Source organism: Sceloporus occidentalis, unplaced genomic scaffold (genome assembly GCF_023333645.1).
Source record: "Sceloporus occidentalis isolate IW3139 unplaced genomic scaffold, rSceOcc1.0.p SCAF_111, whole genome shotgun sequence".
Lineage (NCBI taxonomy): Eukaryota > Metazoa > Chordata > Lepidosauria > Squamata > Phrynosomatidae > Sceloporus > Sceloporus occidentalis.
In genome coordinates, this window is record NW_028317091.1 from 762,733 (window position 1) to 779,129 (window position 16,397).

General features: G+C 42.4%; 14 non-coding genes across 14 annotated transcripts; all 14 read right to left on the bottom strand.

The window, feature by feature from the left end:
* Nucleotides 1-1,546: 1,546 nt before the first annotated feature.
* On the bottom strand, nt 1,547-1,632 carry TRNAY-GUA (transfer RNA tyrosine (anticodon GUA)). The gene is given in 2 exon segments: nt 1,547-1,582; nt 1,596-1,632. It is a non-coding gene; the product is annotated as a tRNA-Tyr (tRNA).
* A 152-nt stretch (nt 1,633-1,784) lies between these two features.
* TRNAG-UCC (transfer RNA glycine (anticodon UCC)) lies at nt 1,785-1,856 on the bottom strand. Its single transcript has one exon. It is a non-coding gene; the product is annotated as a tRNA-Gly (tRNA).
* A 2,164-nt stretch (nt 1,857-4,020) lies between these two features.
* Nucleotides 4,021-4,106, bottom strand: TRNAY-GUA (transfer RNA tyrosine (anticodon GUA)). Its single transcript is given in 2 exon segments — nt 4,021-4,056; nt 4,070-4,106. It is a non-coding gene; the product is annotated as a tRNA-Tyr (tRNA).
* Nucleotides 4,107-4,258: 152 nt separating this feature from the next.
* On the bottom strand, nt 4,259-4,330 carry TRNAG-UCC (transfer RNA glycine (anticodon UCC)). The gene has a single exon. It is a non-coding gene; the product is annotated as a tRNA-Gly (tRNA).
* Nucleotides 4,331-6,121: 1,791 nt separating this feature from the next.
* TRNAE-UUC (transfer RNA glutamic acid (anticodon UUC)) lies at nt 6,122-6,193 on the bottom strand. Its single transcript has one exon. It is a non-coding gene; the product is annotated as a tRNA-Glu (tRNA).
* Nucleotides 6,194-6,494: 301 nt separating this feature from the next.
* TRNAY-GUA (transfer RNA tyrosine (anticodon GUA)) lies at nt 6,495-6,580 on the bottom strand. The gene is given in 2 exon segments: nt 6,495-6,530; nt 6,544-6,580. It is a non-coding gene; the product is annotated as a tRNA-Tyr (tRNA).
* Nucleotides 6,581-8,594: 2,014 nt separating this feature from the next.
* On the bottom strand, nt 8,595-8,666 carry TRNAE-UUC (transfer RNA glutamic acid (anticodon UUC)). Its single transcript has one exon. It is a non-coding gene; the product is annotated as a tRNA-Glu (tRNA).
* A 301-nt stretch (nt 8,667-8,967) lies between these two features.
* TRNAY-GUA (transfer RNA tyrosine (anticodon GUA)) lies at nt 8,968-9,053 on the bottom strand. The gene is given in 2 exon segments: nt 8,968-9,003; nt 9,017-9,053. It is a non-coding gene; the product is annotated as a tRNA-Tyr (tRNA).
* Nucleotides 9,054-9,205: 152 nt separating this feature from the next.
* Nucleotides 9,206-9,277, bottom strand: TRNAG-UCC (transfer RNA glycine (anticodon UCC)). The gene has a single exon. It is a non-coding gene; the product is annotated as a tRNA-Gly (tRNA).
* Nucleotides 9,278-11,067: 1,790 nt separating this feature from the next.
* On the bottom strand, nt 11,068-11,139 carry TRNAE-UUC (transfer RNA glutamic acid (anticodon UUC)). The gene has a single exon. It is a non-coding gene; the product is annotated as a tRNA-Glu (tRNA).
* Nucleotides 11,140-11,440: 301 nt separating this feature from the next.
* Nucleotides 11,441-11,526, bottom strand: TRNAY-GUA (transfer RNA tyrosine (anticodon GUA)). The gene is given in 2 exon segments: nt 11,441-11,476; nt 11,490-11,526. It is a non-coding gene; the product is annotated as a tRNA-Tyr (tRNA).
* Nucleotides 11,527-11,678: 152 nt separating this feature from the next.
* TRNAG-UCC (transfer RNA glycine (anticodon UCC)) lies at nt 11,679-11,750 on the bottom strand. The gene has a single exon. It is a non-coding gene; the product is annotated as a tRNA-Gly (tRNA).
* Nucleotides 11,751-13,933: 2,183 nt separating this feature from the next.
* TRNAY-GUA (transfer RNA tyrosine (anticodon GUA)) lies at nt 13,934-14,019 on the bottom strand. The gene is given in 2 exon segments: nt 13,934-13,969; nt 13,983-14,019. It is a non-coding gene; the product is annotated as a tRNA-Tyr (tRNA).
* Nucleotides 14,020-14,159: 140 nt separating this feature from the next.
* Nucleotides 14,160-14,231, bottom strand: TRNAG-UCC (transfer RNA glycine (anticodon UCC)). Its single transcript has one exon. It is a non-coding gene; the product is annotated as a tRNA-Gly (tRNA).
* Nucleotides 14,232-16,397: the final 2,166 nt, after the last annotated feature.

Consider the following 16,397-nt stretch of genomic DNA (forward strand, 5'->3'; position numbering starts at 1 on the left):
TAGAAACACTTCTTATCATTATTCCCATTTAAAATACAGAACCGATGATTCATCACCAAAGAGGGCAATCTGCTCCTCAGTTTTGTACCAGAAGGTGGTGCTGTTGCCCTAGGTCTTGGCCTAGTCAAGAAAATGGTGGTCAATCTACTGATGTCTTTCTTTCAGGTAAATGACTGGTGCTTCACATACTTTTTGCTTTGTTGCTTTAGTGTATTCCTTTGTTTTTCTTGTTTGTAATTTGGATTTTGAGATGATTTTTCCATGATATGTTTGAACCTGATGCAGAACTCACTATAACTATAAAATGAAATACCTGGTCAGTATATTGTGGTGCTATAAAATCTATACATACAATGTAATGTTGTTATAAATACACCTGTTTTGTGATTCGTACGGATAGTTACCTGTAAGTTGTCGGTGGCCAGACTGGGGATAACTAAGCAGCACTGGCAGTTTCAGGAATTCCACCCTTCCTCCAGCAATCATCAGATATAGAAGATATAATACTTGATCCCTTTATGCCCATCTCATGGTGATGGGGCTGCCCTGAGAACAAGAGCAGTATGATCAGGTTTTACCATAAATTTGTCCGGTGTAATTCACTTTTCCCGCAGTGACAGTTTCCTTTACATAATTTTCTGAAGGGACAAATTATACATATTACATATAAAACATATACACTTTATGAAAGGATGTGGACACCCCTAATTATTGAGTTTAGGTATTTCAGCCACATCCATTGCTAACAGGTGTATAAAATCAAGCACATAGTCGACCATCTCCCTAGACAGACATTGGCATTATGTCTCCCTTTTCCTCTTCATCTATCTTTGTTCTCTTTATCTCCCAACCCTTTCTCTTTACCTCTCCCTGTTTGTCCACTTTTTCTTTACCGCTACCTTTTGTCACTTCCTCTCCTCTTTTCTTTAATCTATCCTCCTTTTCTTTAATCTCTCCATTTTCATTATCTTTCCTCCTGTTGCTTTTTATATAATCTCTCTAATCTATTCCTCCCGTTTCTGATGTTCCTTGACCAGCCCAAAGATGTAAGAAATCTGCCCCAGTATTTTGAGGTGGCTATTCAGGTAAGGTGAGCGCTTTAGATGTTGGGGAATATGATTAATGCTATTTGATTTGACCAACTAGCAACAAAGGGTTCCAATAAAAACTAGCTTCCCATACCGGGAGTCGAACCCGGGCCGCCTGGGTTAAAACCAGGAATCCTAACCGCTAGACCATATGGGACATGTGTCTCCACCTTGCACACACCACATGGGATGGTGTATGTGACAGAGCATCCACAGATCCTATAGGAGGTGAACCTTTTTATTTTAAAATACAGCTGTAATGCCTGTCAGTCCGCGGCTGCAGTTCATGAGTTCCTTTTCCAATGATCTTTGTGAGATGCGTCAGAGTTATAGTTTCTTTAGATCTTCCCAGATAAAGTGGTCCTTTTGCTGACCACGGAATTCGCACCTAAAGTCCACTCTTCACTCTGTAGGATCAACCTACCATTTTTTTTCCCGTCTCACAAAAATATAAAGCTTCCTTCGAGCCGGAATCGAACCAGCGACCTAAGGATGTCCGATTATTTTCTACAGTCCTCCGCTCTACCAGCTGAGCTATCGAAGGTCATGCTTCAGTGTGCTGTCCATGCTGACTGTACCTGGAGCAGCCCCTCACTCACCAACAATGCGTGTTACAAGCTACATCAAGTTGAAGGGTTAACATTGTAAACGGCTTGAAACTTACTGAATAGACCCGGATGTGTAAAAATCAATTTTTGCGTTGGCCGGGAATCGAACCCGGGTCAACTGCTTGGAAGGCAGCTATGCTCACCACTATACCACCAACGCTGGACAGAGAGATAGGCTTTTAATCTAGAGATGGGAAGGTCCGGAAAAAAAAACATAAGAAAAAAAAAACATTTTCCTTTCGTTTTTTTCCAAAGCCATTTTTTGTTTGTGGGAAATGATGTCATATCCCGGAGCTCAGACTCAGCAGCACTCAGAGGATGCTCACTTTCTATGGAGGTTGCGTAACGTTTTCTTTAATTTCATAAAAATGAACCCTGCTGATGATGTCCTGGGAAAGGCTGGGTTTTGTGACCCTTGAGTTTTAGGATAATGTGAGTTAGATCCAGTCTGATATACAACGAAGGTAAAAGAAGTGTGGAACCAGTTTTCACAGAGCCCGATAGATCTGCTACATGGGTGGTTTTAGGAGTTCTGCATATGTAGATGTTATTGTGTCATTTTTCAGCCTTTAGCAGAATTTAGTTTTATGTGGAATATGGAATGTTTCATCAGAACATTTAGAAATCTGGCCGACCTTCAGGAAATGTTAAAAATTGTCATCTTCTGCCTTGGTCCGATCCTCTTCTCTGGCCTGGCTTATTTCTACACTTAAGCTTCTTTAGCGTAGCGGTTGTACCGTTTGCCTCACGCGACAAAGGTCCCCGGTTCGAAACTGGGTAGAAACACTTCTTATCATTATTCCTATTTAAAATACAGAACCGATGATTCATCACCAAGGAGAGCAATCTGCTCCTCAGTTTTGTACCAGAAGGTGGTGCTGTTTCCCTAGGTCTTGGCCTAGTCAAGAAAATGGTGGTCAATCTACTGATGTCTTTCTTTCAGGTAAATGACTGGTGCTTCACATACTTTTTGCTTTGTTGCTTTAGTGTATTCCTTTGTTTTTCTTGTTTGTAATTTGGATTTTGAGATGATTTTTCCATGATATGATTGAACCTGATGCAGAACTCACTATAACTATAAAATGAAATACCTGGTCAGTATATTGTGGTGCTATAAAATCTATACATACAATGTAATGTTGTTATAAATACACCTGTTTTGTGATTCGTACGGATAGTTACCTGTAAGTTGTCGGTGGCCAGACTGGGGATAACTAAGCAGCACTGGCAGTTTCAGGAATTCCACCCTTCCTCCAGCAATCATCAGATATAGAAGATATAATACTTGATCCCTTTATGCCCATCTCATGGTGATGGGGCTGCCCTGAGAACAAGAGCAGTATGATCAGGTTTTACCATAAATTTGTCCGGTGTAATTCACTTTTCCCGCAGTGACAGTTTCCTTTACATAATTTTCTGAAGGGACATATTATACATATTACATATAAAACATATACACTTTATGAAAGGATATGGACACCCCTAATTATTGAGTTTAGGTATTTCAGCCACATCCATTGCTAACAGGTGTATAAAATCAAGCACATAGTCGACCATCTCCCTAGACAGACATTGGCATTATGTCTCCCTTTTCCTCTTCATCTATCTTTGTTCTCTTTATCTCCCAACCCTTTCTCTTTACCTCTCCCTGTTTGTCCACTTTTTCTTTACCGCTACCTTTTGTCACTTCCTCTCCTCTTTTCTTTAATCTATCCTCCTTTTCTTTAATCTCTCCATTTTCATTATCTTTCCTCCTGTTGCTTTTTATATAATCTCTCTAATCTATTCCTCCCGTTTCTGATGTTCCTTGACCAGCCCAAAGAGATAAGAAATCTGCCCCAGTATTTTGAGGTGGCTATTCAGTTAAGGTGAGCGCTTTAGATGTTGGGGAATATGATTAATGCTATTTGATTTGACCAACTAGCAACAAAGGGTTCCAATAAAAACTAGCTTCCCATACCGGGAGTCGAACCCGGGCCGCCTGGGTTAAAACCAGGAATCCTAACCGCTAGACCATATGGGACATGTGTCTCCACCTTGCACACACCACATGGGATGGTGTATGTGACAGAGCATCCACAGATCCTATAGGAGGTGAACCTTTTTATTTTAAAATACAGCTGTAATGCCTGTCAGTCCGCGGCTGCAGTTCATGAGTTCCTGTTCCAATGATCTTTGTGAGATGCGTCAGAGTTATAGTTTCTTTAGATCTTCCCAGATAAAGTGGTCCTTTTGCTGACCACGGAATTCGCACCTAAAGTCCACTCTTCACTCTGTAGGATCAACCTACCATTTTTTTTCCCGTCTCACAAAAATATAAAGCTTCCTTCGAGCCGGAATCGAACCAGCGACCTAAGGATGTCCGATTATTTTCTACAGTCCTCCGCTCTACCAGCTGAGCTATCGAAGGTCATGCTTCAGTGTGCTGTCCATGCTGACTGTACCTGGAGCAGCCCCTCACTCACCAACAATGCGTGTTACAAGCTACATCAAGTTGAAGGGTTAACATTGTAAACGGCTTGAAACTTACTGAATAGACCCGGATGTGTAAAAATCAATTTTTGCGTTGGCCGGGAATCGAACCCGGGTCAACTGCTTGGAAGGCAGCTATGCTCACCACTATACCACCAACGCTGGACAGAGAGATAGGCTTTTAATCTAGAGATGGGAAGGTCCGGAAAAAAAAACATAAGAAAAAAAAAACATTTTCCTTCCGTTTTTTTCCAAAGCCATTTTTTGTTTGTGGGAAATGATGTCATATCCCGGAGCTCAGACTCAGCAGCACTCAGAGGATGCTCACTTTCTATGGAGGTTGCGTAACGTTTTCTTTAATTTCATAAAAATGAACCCTGCTGATGATGTCCTGGGAAAGGCTGGGTTTTGTGACCCTTGAGTTTTAGGATAATGTGAGTTAGATCCAGTCTGATATACAACGAAGGTAAAAGAAGTGTGGAACCAGTTTTCACAGAGCCCGATAGATCTGCTACATGGGTGGTTTTAGGAGTTCTGCATATGTAGATGTTATTGTGTCATTTTTCAGCCTTTAGCAGAATTTAGTTTTATGTGGAATATGGAATGTTTCATCAGAACATTTAGAAATCTGGCCGACCTTCAGGAAATGTTAAAAATTGTCATCTTCTGCCTTGGTCCGATCCTCTTCTCTGGCCTGGCTTATTTCTACACTTAAGCTTCTTTAGCGTAGCGGTTGTACTGTTTGCCTCACGCGACAAAGGTCCCCGGTTCGAAACTGGGTAGAAACACTTCTTATCATTATTCCTATTTAAAATACAGAACCGATGATTCATCACCAAGGAGGGCAATCTGCTCCTCAGTTTTGTACCAGAAGGTGGTGCTGTTTCCCTAGGTCTTGGCCTAGTCAAGAAAATGGTGGTCAATCTACTGATGTCTTTCTTTCAGGTAAATGACTGGTGCTTCACATACTTTTTGCTTTGTTGCTTTAGTGTATTCCTTTGTTTTTCTTGTTTGTAATTTGGATTTTGAGATGATTTTTCCATGATATGATTGAACCTGATGCAGAACTCACTATAACTATAAAATGAAATACCTGGTCAGTATATTGTGGTGCTATAAAATCTATACATACAATGTAATGTTGTTATAAATACACCTGTTTTGTGATTCGTACGGATAGTTACCTGTAAGTTGTCGGTGGCCAGACTGGGGATAACTAAGCAGCACTGGCAGTTTCAGGAATTCCACCCTTCCTCCAGCAATCATCAGATATAGAAGATATAATACTTGATCCCTTTATGCCCATCTCATGGTGATGGGGCTGCCCTGAGAACAAGAGCAGTATGATCAGGTTTTACCATAAATTTGTCCGGTGTAATTCACTTTTCCCGCAGTGACAGTTTCCTTTACATAATTTTCTGAAGGGACAAATTATACATATTACATATAAAACATATACACTTTATGAAAGGATGTGGACACCCCTAATTATTGAGTTTAGGTATTTCAGCCACATCCATTGCTAACAGGTGTATAAAATCAAGCACATAGTCGACCATCTCCCTAGACAGACATTGGCATTATGTCTCCCTTTTCCTCTTCATCTATCTTTGTTCTCTTTATCTCCCAACCCTTTCTCTTTACCTCTCCCTGTTTGTCTACTTTTTCTTTACCGCTACCTTTTGTCACTTCCTCTCCTCTTTTCTTTAATCTATCCTCCTTTTCTTTAATCTCTCCATTTTCATTATCTTTCCTCCTGTTGCTTTTTATATAATCTCTCTAATCTATTCCTCCCGTTTCTGATGTTCCTTGACCAGCCCAAAGAGGTAAGGAATCTGCCCCAGTATTTTGAGGTGGCTATTCAGGTAAGGTGAGCGCTTTAGATGTTGGGGAATATGATTAATGCTATTTGATTTGACCAACTAGCAACAAAGGGTTCCAATAAAAACTAGCTTCCCATACCGGGAGTCGAACCCGGGCCGCCTGGGTGAAAACCAGGAATCCTAACCGCTAGACCATATGGGATATGTGTCTCCACCCTGCACACACCACATGGGATGGTGTATGTGACAGAGCATCCACAGATCCTATAGGAGGTGAACCTTTTTATTTTAAAATACAGCTGTAATGCCTGTCAGTCCGCTGCTGCAGTTCATGAGTTCCTGTTCCAATGATCTTTGTGAGATGCGTCAGAGTTATAGTTTCTTTAGATCTTCCCAGATAAAGTGGTCCTTTTGCTGACCACGGAATTCGCACCTAATGTCCACTCTTCACTCTGTAGGATCAACCTACCATTTTTTTTCCCGTCTCACAAAAATATAAAGCTTTCTTCGAGCCGGAATCGAACCAGCGACCTAAGGATGTCCGATTATTTTCTACAGTCCTCCGCTCTACCAGCTGAGCTATCGAAGGTCATGCTTCAGTGTGCTGTCCATGCTGACTGTACCTGGAGCAGCCCCTCACTCACCAACAATGCGTGTTACAAGCTACATCAAGTTGAAAGGTTAACATTGTAAACGGCTTGAAACTTACTGAATAGACCCGGATGTGTAAAAATCAATTTTTGCGATGGCCGGGAACTGAACCCGGGTCAACTGCTTGGAAGGCAGCTACGCTCACCACTATACCACCAACGCTGGACAGAGAGATAGGCTTTTAATCTAGAGATGGGAAGGTCCGGAAAAAAAAACATAAGAAAAAAAAAACATTTTCCTTCCGTTTTTTTCCAAAGCCATTTTTTGTTTGTGGGAAATGATGTCATATCCCGGAGCTCAGACTCAGCAGCACTCAGAGGATGCTCACTTTCTATGGAGGTTGCGTAACGTTTTCTTTAATTTCATAAAAATGAACCCTGCTGATGATGTCCTGGGAAAGGCTGGGTTTTGTGACCCTTGAGTTTTAGGATAATGTGAGTTAGATCCAGTCTGATATACAACGAAGGTAAAAGAAGTGTGGAACCAGTTTTCACAGAGCCCGATAGATCTGCTACATGGGTGGTTTTAGGAGTTCTGCATATGTAGATGTTATTGTGTCATTTTTCAGCCTTTAGCAGAATTTAGTTTTATGTGGAATATGGAATGTTTCATCAGAACATTTAGAAATCTGGCCGACCTTCAGGAAATGTTAAAAATTGTCATCTTCTGCCTTGGTCCGATCCTCTTCTCTGGCCTGGCTTGTTTCTACACTTAAGCTTCTTTAGCGTAGCGGTTGTACCGTTTACCTTTTCGACAAAGGTCTCCGGTTCAAAACTGGGTAGAAACACTTCTTATCATTATTCCCATTTAAAATACAGAACCGATGATTCATCACCAAAGAGGGCAATCTGCTCCTCAGTTTTGTACCAGAAGGTGGTGCTGTTGCCCTAGGTCTTGGCCTAGTCAAGAAAATGGTGGTCAATCTACTGATGTCTTTCTTTCAGGTAAATGACTGGTGCTTCACATACTTTTTGCTTTGTTGCTTTAGTGTATTCCTTTGTTTTTCTTGTTTGTAATTTGGATTTTGAGATGATTTTTCCATGATATGTTTGAACCTGATGCAGAACTCACTATAACTATAAAATGAAATACCTGGTCAGTATATTGTGGTGCTATAAAATCTATACATACAATGTAATGTTGTTATAAATACACCTGTTTTGTGATTCGTACGGATAGTTACCTGTAAGTTGTCGGTGGCCAGACTGGGGATAACTAAGCAGCACTGGCAGTTTCAGGAATTCCACCCTTCCTCCAGCAATCATCAGATATAGAAGATATAATACTTGATCCCTTTATGCCCATCTCATGGTGATGGGGCTGCCCTGAGAACAAGAGCAGTATGATCAGGTTTTACCATAAATTTGTCCGGTGTAACTCACTTTTCCCGCAGTGACAGTTTCCTTTACATAATTTTCTGAAGGGACAAATTATACATATTACATATAAAACATATACACTTTATGAAAGGATGTGGACACCCCTAATTATTGAGTTTAGGTATTTCAGCCACATCCATTGCTAACAGGTGTATAAAATCAAGCACATAGTCGACCATCTCCCTAGACAGACATTGGCATTATGTCTCCCTTTTCCTCTTCATCTATCTTTGTTCTCTTTATCTCCCAACCCTTTCTCTTTACCTCTCCCTGTTTGTCCACTTTTTCTTTACCGCTACCTTTTGTCACTTCCTCTCCTCTTTTCTTTAATCTATCCTCCTTTTCTTTAATCTCTCCATTTTCATTATCTTTCCTCCTGTTGCTTTTTATATAATCTCTCTAATCTATTCCTCCCGTTTCTGATGTTCCTTGACCAGCCCAAAGAGGTAAGGAATCTGCCCCAGTATTTTGAGGTGGCTATTCAGGTAAGGTGAGCGCTTTAGATGTTGGGGAATATGATTAATGCTATTTGATTTGACCAACTAGCAACAAAGGGTTCCAATAAAAACTAGCTTCCCATACTGGGAGTCGAACCCGGGCCACCTGGGTGAAAACCAGGAATCCTAAACGCTAGACCATATGGGATATGTGTCTCCACCCGGCACACACCACATGGGATGGTGTATGTGACAGAGCATCCACAGATCCTATAGGAGGTGAACCTTTTTATTTTAAAATACAGCTGTAATGCCTGTCAGTCCGCGGCTGCAGTTCATGAGTTCCTGTTCCAATGATCTTTGTGAGATGCGTCAGAGTTATAGTTTCTTTAGATCTTCCCAGATAAAGTGGTCCTTTTGCTGACCACGGAATTCGCACCTAAAGTCCACTCTTCACTCTGTAGGATCAACCTACCATTTTTTTCCCCGTCTCACAAAAATATAAAGCTTCCTTTGAGCCGGAATCGAACCAGCGACCTAAGGATGTCCGATCATTTTATACAGTCCTCCGCTCTACCAGCTGAGCTATCTAAGGTCATGCTTCAGTGTGCGGTCCATGCTGACTGTACCTGGAGCAGCCCCTCACTCCCCAACGATGTGTGTTACAAGTTACATCAAGTTGAAGGGTTAACATTGCAAACAGCTTGAAACTTACTGAATAGACCCGGATGTGTAGAAATCAATTTTTGCGTTGGCCGGGAATCGAACCCGGGTCAACTGCTTGGAAGGCAGCTATGCTCACCACTATACCACCAACGCTGGACAGAGAGATAGGCTTTTAATCTAGAGATGGGAAGGTCCGGAAAAAAAAACATAAGAAAAAAAAAACATTTTCCTTCCGTTTTTTTCCAAAGCCATTTTTTGTTTGTGGGAAATGATGTCATATCCCGGAGCTCAGACTCAGCAGCACTCAGAGGATGCTCACTTTCTATGGAGGTTGCGTAACGTTTTCTTTAATTTCATAAAAATGAACCCTGCTGATGATGTCCTGGGAAAGGCTGGGTTTTGTGACCCTTGAGTTTTAGGATAATGTGAGTTAGATCCAGTCTGATATACAACGAAGGTAAAAGAAGTGTGGAACCAGTTTTCACAGAGCCCGATAGATCTGCTACATGGGTGGTTTTAGGAGTTCTGCATATGTAGATGTTATTGTGTCATTTTTCAGCCTTTAGCAGAATTTAGTTTTATGTGGAATATGGAATGTTTCATCAGAACATTTAGAAATCTGGCCGACCTTCAGGAAATGTTAAAAATTGTCATCTTCTGCCTTGGTCCGATCCTCTTCTCTGGCCTGGCTTGTTTCTACACTTAAGCTTCTTTAGCGTAGCGGTTGTACCGTTTACCTTTTCGACAAAGGTCCCCGGTTCAAAACTGGGTAGAAACACTTCTTATCATTATTCCCATTTAAAATACAGAACCGATGATTCATCACCAAAGAGGGCAATCTGCTCCTCAGTTTTGTACCAGAAGGTGGTGCTGTTGCCCTAGGTCTTGGCCTAGTCAAGAAAATGGTGGTCAATCTACTGATGTCTTTCTTTCAGGTAAATGACTGGTGCTTCACATACTTTTTGCTTTGTTGCTTTAGTGTATTCCTTTGTTTTTCTTGTTTGTAATTTGGATTTTGAGATGATTTTTCCATGATATGTTTGAACCTGATGCAGAACTCACTATAACTATAAAATGAAATACCTGGTCAGTATATTGTGGTGCTATAAAATCTATACATACAATGTAATGTTGTTATAAATACACCTGTTTTGTGATTCGTACGGATAGTTACCTGTAAGTTGTCGGTGGCCAGACTGGGGATAACTAAGCAGCACTGGCAGTTTCAGGAATTCCACCCTTCCTCCAGCAATCATCAGATATAGAAGATATAATACTTGATCCCTTTATGCCCATCTCATGGTGATGGGGCTGCCCTGAGAACAAGAGCAGTATGATCAGGTTTTACCATAAATTTGTCCGGTGTAACTCACTTTTCCCGCAGTGACAGTTTCCTTTACATAATTTTCTGAAGGGACAAATTATACATATTACATATAAAACATATACACTTTATGAAAGGATGTGGACACCCCTAATTATTGAGTTTAGGTATTTCAGCCACATCCATTGCTAACAGGTGTATAAAATCAAGCACATAGTCGACCATCTCCCTAGACAGACATTGGCATTATGTCTCCCTTTTCCTCTTCATCTATCTTTGTTCTCTTTATCTCCCAACCCTTTCTCTTTACCTCTCCCTGTTTGTCCACTTTTTCTTTACCGCTACCTTTTGTCACTTCCTCTCCTCTTTTCTTTAATCTATCCTCCTTTTCTTTAATCTCTCCATTTTCATTATCTTTCCTCCTGTTGCTTTTTATATAATCTCTCTAATCTATTCCTCCCGTTTCTGATGTTCCTTGACCAGCCCAAAGAGGTAAGGAATCTGCCCCAGTATTTTGAGGTGGCTATTCAGGTAAGGTGAGCGCTTTAGATGTTGGGGAATATGATTAATGCTATTTGATTTGACCAACTAGCAACAAAGGGTTCCAATAAAAACTAGCTTCCCATACTGGGAGTCGAACCCGGGCCACCTGGGTGAAAACCAGGAATCCTAAACGCTAGACCATATGGGATATGTGTCTCCACCCGGCACACACCACATGGGATGGTGTATGTGACAGAGCATCCACAGATCCTATAGGAGGTGAACCTTTTTATTTTAAAATACAGCTGTAATGCCTGTCAGTCCGCGGCTGCAGTTCATGAGTTCCTGTTCCAATGATCTTTGTGAGATGCGTCAGAGTTATAGTTTCTTTAGATCTTCCCAGATAAAGTGGTCCTTTTGCTGACCACGGAATTCGCACCTAAAGTCCACTCTTCACTCTGTAGGATCAACCTACCATTTTTTTCCCCGTCTCACAAAAATATAAAGCTTCCTTTGAGCCGGAATCGAACCAGCGACCTAAGGATGTCCGATCATTTTATACAGTCCTCCGCTCTACCAGCTGAGCTATCTAAGGTCATGCTTCAGTGTGCGGTCCATGCTGACTGTACCTGGAGCAGCCCCTCACTCCCCAACGATGTGTGTTACAAGTTACATCAAGTTGAAGGGTTAACATTGCAAACGGCTTGAAACTTACTGAATAGACCGGGATGTGTAGAAATCAATTTTTGCGTTGGCCGGGAATCGAACCCGGGTCAACTGCTTGGAAGGCAGCTATGCTCACCACTATACCACCAACGCTGGACAGAGAGATAGGCTTTTAATCTAGAGATGGGAAGGTCCGGAAAAAAAAACATAAGAAAAAAAAAACATTTTCCTTCCGTTTTTTTCCAAAGCCATTTTTTGTTTGTGGGAAATGATGTCATATCCCGGAGCTCAGACTCAGCAGCACTCAGAGGATGCTCACTTTCTATGGAGGTTGCGTAACGTTTTCTTTAATTTCATAAAAATGAACCCTGCTGATGATGTCCTGGGAAAGGCTGGGTTTTGTGACCCTTGAGTTTTAGGATAATGTGAGTTAGATCCAGTCTGATATACAACGAAGGTAAAAGAAGTGTGGAACCAGTTTTCACAGAGCCCGATAGATCTGCTACATGGGTGGTTTTAGGAGTTCTGCATATGTAGATGTTATTGTGTCATTTTTCAGCCTTTAGCAGAATTTAGTTTTATGTGGAATATGGAATGTTTCATCAGAACATTTAGAAATCTGGCCGACCTTCAGGAAATGTTAAAAATTGTCATCTTCTGCCTTGGTCCGATCCTCTTCTCTGGCCTGGCTTGTTTCTACACTTAAGCTTCTTTAGCGTAGCGGTTGTACCGTTTACCTTTTCGACAAAGGTCCCCAGTTCAAAACTGGGTAGAAACACTTCTTATCATTATTCCCATTTAAAATACAGAACCGATGATTCATCACCAAAGAGGGCAATCTGCTCCTCAGTTTTGTACCAGAAGGTGGTGCTGTTGCCCTAGGTCTTGGCCTAGTCAAGAAAATGGTGGTCAATCTACTGATGTCTTTCTTTCAGGTAAATGACTGGTGCTTCACATACTTTTTGCTTTGTTGCTTTAGTGTATTCCTTTGTTTTTCTTGTTTGTAATTTGGATTTTGAGATGATTTTTCCATGATATGTTTGAACCTGATGCAGAACTCACTATAACTATAAAATGAAATACCTGGTCAGTATATTGTGGTGCTATAAAATCTATACATACAATGTAATGTTGTTATAAATACACCTGTTTTGTGATTCGTACGGATAGTTACCTGTAAGTTGTCGGTGGCCAGACTGGGGATAACTAAGCAGCACTGGCAGTTTCAGGAATTCCACCCTTCCTCCAGCAATCATCAGATATAGAAGATATAATACTTGATCCCTTTATGCCCATCTCATGGTGATGGGGCTGCCCTGAGAACAAGAGCAGTATGATCAGGTTTTACCATAAATTTGTCCGGTGTAATTCACTTTTCCCGCAGTGACAGTTTCCTTTACATAATTTTCTGAAGGGACAAATTATACATATTACATATAAAACATATACACTTTATGAAAGGATGTGGACACCCCTAATTATTGAGTTTAGGTATTTCAGCCACATCCATTGCTAACAGGTGTATAAAATCAAGCACATAGTCGACCATCTCCCTAGACAGACATTGGCATTATGTCTCCCTTTTCCTCTTCATCTATCTTTGTTCTCTTTATCTCCCAACCCTTTCTCTTTACCTCTCCCTGTTTGTCCACTTTTTCTTTACCGCTACCTTTTGTCACTTCCTCTCCTCTTTTCTTTAATCTATCCTCCTTTTCTTTAATCTATCCTCCTTTTCTTTAATCTCTCCATTTTCATTATCTTCCCTCCTGTTGCTTTTTATATAATCTCTCTAATCTATTCCTCCCGTTTCTGATGTTCCTTGACCAGCCCAAAGAGGTAAGAAATCTGCCCCAGTATTTTGAGGTGGCTATTCAGGTAAGGTGAGCGCTTTAGATGTTGGGGAATATGATTAATGCTATTTGATTCGACCAACTAGCAACAAAGGGTTCCAATAAAAACTAGATTCCCATACCGGGAGTCGAACCCAGGCCGCCTGGGTGAAAACCAGGAATTCTAACCGCTAGACGATATGGGATACGTGTCTACCCCCTGCACACACCACATGAGATGGTGTATGTGACAGAGCATCCATAGATCCTATAGGAGGTGAACCTTTTTATTTTAAAATACAGCTGTAATGCCTGTCAGTCCGCGGCTGCAGTTCATGAGTTCGTGTTCCAATGATCTTTGTGAGATGCGTCAGAGTTATAGTTTCTTTAGATCTTCCCAGATAAAGTGGTCCTTTTGCTGACCACGGAATTCGCACCTAAAGTCCACTCTTCACTCTGTAGGATCAACCTTCCATTTTTTTTCCCGTCTCACAAAAATATAAAGCTTCCTTCGAGCCGGAATCGAACCAGCGACCTAAGGATGTCCGATTTTTTTCTACAGTCCTCCGCTCTACCAGCTGAGCTATCGAAGGTCATGCTTCATTGTGCTGTCCATGCTGACTGTACCTGGAGCAGCCCCTCCCTCACCAACATGGCATGCGTTGTTGAAGGGTTAACATTGCAAACGGCTTGAAACTTACTGAATAGACTCGGATGTGTAAAAATCAATTTTTGCGTTGGCCGGGAATCGAACCCGGGTCAACTGCTTGGAAGGCAGCTATGCTCACCACTATATCACCAACGCTGGATGGAGAGATAGGCTTTTAATCTAGAGATGGGAAGGTCTGGAAAAAAAACCAAAAAAAACATGAGAAAAAAAAACATTTTCCTCCCGTTTTTTTCCAAAGCCATTTTTTGTTTGTGGGAAATGATGTCATATCCCGGAGCTCAGACTCAGCAGCACTCAGAGGATGCTCACTTTCTATGGAGGTTGCGTAACGTTTTCTTTAATTTCATAAAAATGAACCCTGCTGATGATGTCCTGGGAAAGGCTGGGTTTTGTGACCCTTGAGTTTTAGGATAATGTGAGTTAGATCCAGTCTGATATACAACGAAGGTAAAAGAAGTGTGGAACCAGTTTTCACAGAGCCCGATAGATCTGCTACATGGGTGGTTTTAGGAGTTCTGCATATGTAGATGTTATTGTGTCATTTTGCAGCCTTTAGCAGAATTTAGTTTTATGTGGAATATGGAATGTTTCATCAGAACATTTAGAAATCTGGCCGACCTTCAGGAAATGTTAAAAATTGTCATCTTCTGGGGCATGGCTGGCTGGACTCCGAAATGGCTGTGCAGTGATTCTGCTCCTCCAAGCGGCCCATATTAAGCACTTAAAAATAGCGTTTCACCTGACGATTTCCAGCTTTTTTGGCAGGATTGCATATGGGAATGCCGGGAGGTGTCCGCAAGTCCGCTAAAAAGAAAGTGGTGCCGGACATTTTTCAGAAAAAAGCGACTTACCTCGAAGCTCCCGCACTTTCCCCAATGGCGTCCCACAGCCAGGATCCAGATGGCGATGCGGTGGCCTGCACGAGGCGCGACATAGATGAGCTCAAGGACCTCGTCCTGTCTGTCAGGCGCGACCTGATGGCTTACATCAGGGACGAAATTTGAGATCTGAAGAAAGACATCAATGACATAGGCACGCGTACGGATCAACTGGAGAGGGCCCAGTCTGCCATGCAGCGAGATAAGAGATCAATGGAGGCTGACATAGCCGCGCTGCGCCACGAGGTTCAAGATCTGCAGGAGGCCCATGAAGACCTGGAGAACAGGTCGCGAAGGGCTAATTTCAAGATACGAGGCGTTCCTGAGACCTACCAAGATGTCGAGGTGGTGTTGGGCATTATCCTCAAGCAACTCCTACCGAACAAGCCCACCGACGAGGTCATCATAGACCGGGCTGATCGAGCTTTGAGGCCTAGGCCTAGGCCCTCCGATAAGCCTCGTGACATCATTGTGAAGCTCCGGGATTATGCGGTCAAGGAAGAGGTCATGAAAGCGGCCAGAGCTACCAAGCTATCCCTCGACAACTTGGAGATCCAAATATTTGCGGATTTGTCTCCGCGGACATTGCTGCGGCGAAAGGCCCTCAAACCCCTCACGGATCACCTGCGGGCCCAGAGTATCACCTACCGTTGGCGGTTCCCCTTCGCCCTTCAAGTGGCCGCAGGTGACAAAAGCTACACGATCAAAGATATGTCGGAGGCCGCCGAGCTCCTGCATTATCTTGATCTGCTGCCCTTGCCTGTGAATCGGAAAAGAAGCCGCCAGGACCCAGGATCACTACCAGCGGGGGAATGGTTCGAGATTCCTTCGACACCGAGGAGGCGCGATCAAGACTCCGTTCCCTTGGACATGTCGACGGATGACTAGCTGTGCTTTTATTGCTTTTTTTGTTTATGTTTTTCGGCCGTTTGCTTACCCGATCGTGATTTATTTTCCGCGACTCCATCTTTTCCTTCGGCATTCCGGAGATGACAGATTGGTCCTGCCCAGGCGGCGTCCAAGGTCGCGTTGGGACACCGCCATTACAGCGGAGGTACCTCCCTGATGGAGATATACAGCTCCGGTGTGCCCGGGTAGGGCGGGTCACCGTTCACGGCTCTGAATCCGTGCAGTGCTGCTCTCACCGCAGTGGTTCAGTGGGACTTGGCACGGCTAAGTTCGGCTCTTCGTTATATCCGTCTCGCGTATTTTTCATTTTTTTTTGCGTCGTTTATCTTGTGTTTTCACTTTATCGGTACACTGTCACGCACGTTCTGTTATTTTAATTTATGATTTAATTTTCTGCATACACTACAGCCTAGTTGGCTATTAAACTGGGCAAAGTTATTGAGCGTTTCGCTTATTTCCCCAATGGCTCTTGGGATACAGGCCATATAGTCTCGGGCCTTAGCTACTCATCCAT